An 8,314-nucleotide genomic window follows, 5' to 3' on the forward strand; every position below is an offset into this window, starting at 1 on the left:
GGTGCTGGATTTTGTGCAATGATTTTTATCTCTGGTGTTTCTGGCGCTGATTAAGGTTTCAGGCAAACAGAGGCACTGAGGACCTAGCAACAATTGCTACGGAGCTTCCTGGTTGCCAGCAACAGTAAATGCCACAGAGACACAAAGACTCAACCTTTCACATGTACACAATGAAACCTGGAGCCTGGTTTCCTATTTCAGACACAACAGAGTCTTCCAGGTAGAGCACAACAACTTCTTTCCCCCTTTTATATTAGATTTTTAAAATTTTGCACAGAAACGCATTGCCCAGGAGCCTGTATGAAAATCTTACTTCTAAATTTGTTCAAGAGCACTTATATTCTATCTAGCCTCTCTATAGTACCGCCCATTTTTACTATTTTGAGAGATAAATGGGATGAAATAGTATTGTGTGTCTGATTTGGAATTTTAAATAAGGTGTTACTTTGTTTAATGTGTCTGGAATTGGCATTCTTCTCTACAAAGTTACAATTAGTTTCTACCTTTCTGTTAATATTCAGGAATACTATCTGAAAGATATTCTTCCCCAAGTACAGTCTCTAATTTGTTTTTTAAAAAGGTAGAAGCATACAGAATATGAAATAGAGCAGTGACAATTTAAGGTTTTTCCATGACTCATTCAAGGAAATTGCATAATAGCCCTTCCTCTGCCAACCTCACACACTCTTCTCAAATACCTTGCTCTTTTCTTTATTCCATTCCTCCACCCCTGTCACTTTTTCTATCCTTTCTATATGTCATTATACTTTTTTTTTCTCTTTTCTCTTAAGACTGTAAAACTCTCTAGGGTATAGTCATGTGTCATGCAAGGTGATAAGGGAACTGAAGTGCCCCAAGCTCGCTAGTCTGTTTCCTAGCAACTGTGTGACATGTTGCTTAGTAACATGAGGGGTGAGAGTGAAGTCTCTCTCGCATATCTAAAAATACTGAAATCATTAAAAAAAATAATAGTGGGCTTATTAAAATATACCATGTTTACCATATAAGTTTATCATGAAGGAAACTTATTTCAGACCATGCTATCTTGAGTTAACCTCTGTAACTCTTATAATCAGTATGCTAGAAAAACAGATAGATTTTCTTATAAGGAGATAAAGGGGGGGAAAAAAACCAGCCTTTTCTAATCCTTTCTTTTCTACACATGCATAATCAATGTTTCAGCAGAATGAAGAAATGTTTCCTAAATGATCTCTTAGGCTGCACAGACGAAGAAAAACACAGCCTCCCCTCTTCTCAGCACATGCATAATTGATTTGTAAATCTAAATGAAGACTGAGAAATGTTTCCCAAAACACCTCTCTAGGCTGGGTGTCATTTGGGAGTTGTGTCTTTTAAGATTACAACAGTCTGGAGAGTAGTTCTCTGCAAACTTACTCAGTGGTTATCAGAATTCAGAAATAACTGAATCATTCTACCCCAAACCCATTACAACTTTTTAGTCCCAAAATGGTAAATATTAATTCTAAGAGAATACTATTTACTGAATTAGATCTACTAAGTCAGACTCTGGTGCAGGAACTGGAAATCGGTATTTTAACCAGCACCCTAATTACTTCAGCGCATTTAGGAAACACTAGTATAGAGGATGATTCTAATATGTTATAAAAGGTTATCCTCTATTATTTTGACTCATGGATTTATATGTGTAATGCTTAAAAAAGAAGCTTCAAGACCAAGTCCTAAATATTCTGCCACATCTAGCAGAACTAGCACCTTTGGCTAATAAAATTGATCAAGCTTTAGGGGCACCTGGGTGGCTCAGTCAGTTTAGCATCCAACTTCAGCTTAGGTTATGATCTCACGGTTTGTGAGATCAAGCCCCGTGTTGGGCTCTGTGCTGATAGCTCAGAGCTCAGAACCTGGAGCCTGCTTCACATTCTGTCTCCCTCTCTCCCTCTCTGCTCCTCCCCTGCTCATGTGCTCTCTCACTCTCTCTCTCTCTTTCTCTCTCTCTCTCAAAAGTGAATAAATGTTATAAAAAATTATTTTAATTGGTCAAGCTTTAGAAAAACAGTTATTTGTTCATTCTGCAAATGTTTTTTTTTAATTTTTAAAAAATGTTTTATTTATTTTTGATACAGAGAGAGACAGAACATGAGAGGGGGAGGGGCAGAGAGAGAGGGAGACACAGAATCTGAAGCAGGCTCCAGGCCCTGAGCTAGCTGTCTGCACAGAGCCTGACGTGGGGCTCGAACCCACAAACATGAGATCTGACCTGAGCCGAAGTCGGAGGCTTAACCGACTGAGCTACCCAGGCGCCCCTGCAAATGTTTATTAAAACAAATTGAAATATAATGGACAGAATCTGGTGATTAGTTGGGATTAACTTGAAAGAGTTGACACACATAAAGTGCTAAGAGTAGTGCCTGGCATATAGTAAATATTATATAAGGTTATTATAATTTTAATCTAGCTTGGTAGACTAGAAAGATGACAATGAGCTGATATTAAGAATATAGAATAATTAAGATTGTAGAACACTAAAGAAGGTCGTAGAGAAGAATAAATAAATCCATTTAGATATGTTTAACTTGAGATATCTCCAGGTCACCCAAAGGGATAAAGCCAAATAAAAAATATAAGTCCTGAAGATGTGAACATGTTGTATCAGACATTTTAAAAGTGAATTCTAGGGGCGCCTGGGTGGCTCAATCCGTTAAGCATCCGACTTCAGCTCAGGTCATGATCCCACAGTTCATGGGTTCCAGCCCTCCATTGGGGTCTGTGCTGACAGCTCAGAGCCTGGAGCCTGCTTCAGATTCTGTGTCTCCCTCTCTCTCTGCCCCTCCCCCACACATGCTCTATTTCTCTCTGTCTCAATAATAAATAAAAACATAAAAAAATTAAAGTGAATTCTGATTTTTTGTATGGCTAGTGCTACATAAAAATGGGCCAGTTATAATTCCTCAGTATTTTACTTCTTACAACATCAAAACATCTATTCTGTTGTTTACTAGTAAGTCAACATCACTCTGATTTACCTATAATATGGAATTAGTTAAGACAAGGATTTGAAAGAAAGAAGTGGTGGTTGGGGGAAGGGACTCTAGAGCGTCTTTGACTACTTATCAAATCCTTGTAGCCAGTGTACCATGGCAACCTTCCCAGGCTGCCACCTAATTTCCATATGCTTTAAGGGGAGGGAGGGGGGCAGGATGGAAGTAAAGCCTTCAGTGTGCATTCTTGTGAGTATATGTAATTTGGGTTAATGACATGCAACCAAATTATCAATTGTGCTTTGTAGAAGACTGAGATTATCTACTGCTTCTCCACTTTCTTCTTTTTTTCTCTTCTCAGGATGCCTTTGAGCTTCTTTAAGTTTTGTCCCCTTTCCCCAAAGGTTAGATTTCAATAGGAGGCTTAGAGACGGAGCAAAATTACAAATTAAAACGTGTAGGTCAGGACATAAATATGTTGTTCAAAAGAGTGGTTCACTAAGTGCCTGAACGTCAATGAACGACCTCAAGGCACTGTATTACAATACGAGAGATACATTTTTAATATTACAGAGTAGAGGCATTTGCAGTATTTCACAAGTCTTAATTCTGGAATCAAAATTCATTAATATTTCTCTCTACTATACAACAAAAGTCCTTCCCAAAATAGATGAAACTCAGTTACCAGAATTGCCACTGATAATTCTTCCAACTGTTATCCAGAAAAACCTATTGTTTAGTAATATTGCGTTGTGTTGACCAGAGCTTGAAAAAGATAATGTTACGCTTTAAATAAAATTCTGAATTCAGGTGTGGGTCATATTCTTACCAAAATTGTTAACGATGGAATTTAACCAAGGTGAATGTAGCAGGTAGTTTTTAAAGGCCATATATAGTGAGAGCCAGATCACTCAACACATCGATCAGTACTGAACCCCAAAGTAAATAAATGTAAATTCACCATGTCAGCATAATCATGTCCATCGCCCTGTTTAAATTTGAGTTTGAGGGGTATCAGGCTGGCTCAATCAGTAGAAAGTGCAACTCTTGATCTTGGGGTTATAAGTTTGAGCCCCATGTTGGGTATAGAGATTACTTAAAAATAAAATCTTCAAGGGGTGCCTGGCTGGCTCAGTCAGTAGAGCATGTGACTCTTGATCTCAGAGTCATGAGTTCAAGGCCCACATTGGGCATGGAGCCTACTTAAAGTGAAAAATAAAAAATAAAAAAAATAAAATCTTAAAAAATAAAAACAAATTTAGATCTTGAGATGTGTTTTTGTTAAAGAATTTAGGAGAAATCTATTTGCTTGAATTTATCCATTTAAACTCAAACTTGCACGAGGAAGGCCATGTGAGGCGGACAGCACGATCACCTCATAATGGATGTAGAGGCGGGGTGTGGTGTGGGATGAAGTTGGGAAATGTGACAGTTCTCTGTGTCGGCAGCTTCTGCACTGTCCTCTCTCACACAGCACTGGATACAATGTATTGTGATAACAGTTTCAATCACTAGTCCTTGAACTTCTCTGGGCCAGGAAAAATGTCTTAAATCCTTTGTGCCAATCCTTACCGTATACTTATTTCTTTGTTGCTAAATCCAGTGAACGTTCCCATCCTTACTAACAGCCCCTCTGTGGTATTTGATATTATTCAGCACTCTACTTGCTCTACTTGATACTGCCCTTCCTTTGTTTCTGAAACACCGTCTTCTGCTTTTCTTCCTCTGTTTGCCAGTCCTTTTTTTTCTTTTCTTTTTCTGACACTTCTTTCTCTTGAAGTCCTTTACTGTTTTTAATGTATTAAGTCTATTCTCAAATCTGGTAAATCAACCTCCTAAATATTTCTCAACCCATTTCTTTCCGTTCAGTCCATCTCTTTTCCTTCTGTCCCCAGAGCTTTAACCTTAACCAGGGCCCCATCATAAAGCCTGGATGACCGCAATAGTCTCCTAACTAGTCTCCTTGCCTTCAGTCTCAAACTCTTCCAATCCATTCTTCAAAGCCAGAACAGTCTTTCTAACCTGGTCTACCTTGTGACAGAAAGGAGAATTGAACCCAGATCTGCCTGACTCGAGCCATTGCCCCATCCTTCACTGCTCAGGGCTCCTCATTCCTAGACATCACCAGCTCTTCTAAACTCAATCTTCCATCTATTTCCCAAATATGTCGACTTCTTCCCACTTCCTTAAGTCAGTCTTACCATCTACTAATCGGCACTCTTCCAGCCAGTCTTCCTGCATTATGTTCCCCTATCCCCAACTCTGTTCTATCTATTCTTTCTGCACACAACGGTCAGAAGGATCTTTCTGAAATGCAAAGTTTATTAAACCTCTTTCCTTTAATGGTTCTTATTGATTTTGGAATAAGGTCCTTTTTAAAAAAAATTTTTTTTAAATGTTTTATTTATTTTTGATACAGAGAGAGACAGAGCATGAGAGGGGGAGGCGCAGAGAGAGAAGGAGACACAGAACCGGAAACAGGCTCCAGGTTCTGAGCTAGCTGTTAGCACAGAGCCCGACGCGTAGCTCGAACCCACGAACGTGAGATCTGACCTGAGCCGAAGTCGGAGGCTTAATCGACTGAGCCACCCAGGCGACCCTGGAATAAGGTCCTTTTATAATCAATTATTTGCTTAACCTTCCAGCCTCCCAATCCCTTTTTCCTTATAGTTTGTGTAATAAACCATAACAAACTACTTCCAGTTTCTGAAACTAACCTGATTATCTGTGTATTTGCATGTGCACTCTCTTCTCCTGCTACTTCTATTTTTTTAAGACAATTCCAAGAATTGCCCCTTCCAGGAAGCCTTCCTGCATTCTCTATACCACACCATCCCCCAAAGATCTAGAGGTTAGAAGTAATATATATCTCCTTGCACAGGATCATGCCATGCCTCTTTCCTGGGGCTTAATCAGAATGCATTATATCTAATTAAATCTTAACCAAATAAATAGGGGCTCCTGGATGGGTCAGTTGGTTAAGCATCTGACTTTGGCTCAGCTGATGATCTCACTGTCCATGAGTTCGAGCCCCACATCAGGCTCTGTGCTAACAGCTCAGAGCCTGGTGTCTGCTTCAGATTCTGTATCTCCCTCTCTCTCTCTCTGCCCATCCCCTGCTTACACTCGGTCTCTCTCTCTCAAAAATAAATAAATGTTAAAAATTGTTTTTTAATCTTAACCAAATAACCACTATACCTGGTCCAATATATGCAACTTAGTAGGCAATCAATTGCATTTCTAAAAAGAAGAAACAAAGGAATAAGTGTTTGAAAACTATAGGGCTGATCATCCATATAAGTTAACTACTTGGGTAAAAAAGATGATAATTTGAAATAATGAAGTTGAAATATGTATGAGCTACAGAGAGGAGGGTTCCCAAATATACATTTGGTACCTTGATTCATGACGAAAGTATCACTGGAGTCCAGTGGGGAAGGATGGTCTTATAAATAAACAGTGAGCCAACTGGATATCCATATGGGGAAAAAAACAGATCTGACCTCTACATCACATCAAACACACACAAAAGTATCAGTTCCCAAACGTATTGTGAAACTAAACATAAGCGCTTATACAATAAATCCTTTAGAAAAATATATCCATGACCTGTGGTAGGCAAAGATTTCTTTCTTTCTTTTTTAAAATGTTTATTTATTTATTCTTGAGAGAGAGAGAGACAGTGAGTGAGGAAGGGGAAGAGAGAGAGGGAGACAGAGAATCCCAAGCAGGCTTCCTGCTGCCAGCATAGAGCAGATATGGGGCCCATATTCACAAACCATGAGATCATGATCTGAGCTGTAATCAAGAGTCGGATGCCCAAGCGACTGAGCCAACTAGGTGCTCTGGCAAAGATTTCTTAAATGTAACTCAAATAGTACTAACAATAGGAGCACCTGACTGGCTCAGTAGTAGAGCATGTGACTCCTGATCTCAGGGTTATAGATTCAAGCCCCACATTGGGTGTAGAGATTACTTAAAAGTAAAATCTTTTAAAAAATGTTACCAATGGGGTGCTTGGGTGGCCCAGTCAGTTGACCTTCCGACTGCAGCTCAGGTCATGTTCTCATGGTTCATGGGTTAGAGCCCCACATACAGCTCTCTGCTGACAGCACAGAACCCACCTAAGATCTGCCCCCATCTCTCTCTGCCCCTCCCCACTCTCTCTCTCATTTTTTTTAATGCTAACAATAAAAAATTGAGAAACTGAACTACATTAAAATTAAGAACTTCTGCTTATCAAATGACATCATTACATCAGTAGGAGAGTAAAACATGCAAGCTGCAGAGAGGAAAAAAATTTTTTTCTAATCTTCAAATCCAACAAAGGACTCTCATTCATGGTATATAATGTACTCCAACCAAACACTAAGATAAAGACAGACAATTCATGAGAAAATATGAAAGAGCCTTGAACAGGCATTTCACCAAAGAGAATATTTAAATGGGCAAAAAACACATGAAAAAAGTATCAACTTCATTACTTAGCAAGTTAAAGCCACAAATGTGATAGATATTATTACTATAAACTCTCCCGGATGGCTACAATGAAGGAGGATGAAAAACAGAACTCTCCTACACGCTGGTAGGAGTGTACATTGCTACAACTACTCTGGGAAGATCTGCTGTTTTTCCATTAAAGCTGAACATACATATGCCCTATTATCCCACAATTCCACTCCTAGGTACATAGCAGCAGACACATATGTATATAGCAGAAACTTGTAAACATATTCCCCCAAACACATGTATAGGAATGCTTATAGTAAAGTCATTTGTATCGGCCAAAAACTGGAAATAATGCAAATAAATATCCATTAAAATTAGGAAATGGATAAATAAATTATGGTATATTCATACATTAGGATACTATACAACAATGAGAACAATTTACAGTTACATTCCATAGTATGAGTAAATTTCACAAACATAATATTTGCATGTCATCCTTCTGCAGGGGCCATGCTAATCGGTATCATTCCAATTTTAGCATGTGTGCTGCTGAAGCAAGCCACAAACATAGTATTAAGTGAAACAAGCCATATATAAAAAGAATCTATTCCAGGAGCCTGGGTGGCTCAGTCGGTTAAGCAGCTGACTTTGGCTCAGGTCATGATTTCACAGTTCATGAATTTGAGCCCCATGTCAGACTCTGTGCTGACAGCTCAGAGCCTGGAGCCTGCTTTGGATTCTGGGTCTCCCTCTCTCTCTGCCCCCTCCCTGCTCAAGCACTGTCTCTCTCTCTCTCTCCCCAAGATAAAAATAAACATTAAAAAAATTTTAAGAATAAAAACAGGCAAAACAAATCTATTGTGCTAGATGTCGGTGGTATTACTTTTGAGAGCAGACTGTGACTG

General features: G+C 39.0%; 1 pseudogene; it reads right to left on the reverse strand.

Moving 5' to 3' along the window:
• Positions 1–7,871: 7,871 nt before the first annotated feature.
• On the reverse strand, positions 7,872–7,967 carry LOC115305826 (annotated as a pseudogene).
• Positions 7,968–8,314: the final 347 nt, after the last annotated feature.

Source organism: Suricata suricatta, chromosome 10 (assembly GCF_006229205.1).
Source record: "Suricata suricatta isolate VVHF042 chromosome 10, meerkat_22Aug2017_6uvM2_HiC, whole genome shotgun sequence".
Lineage (NCBI taxonomy): Eukaryota > Metazoa > Chordata > Mammalia > Carnivora > Herpestidae > Suricata > Suricata suricatta.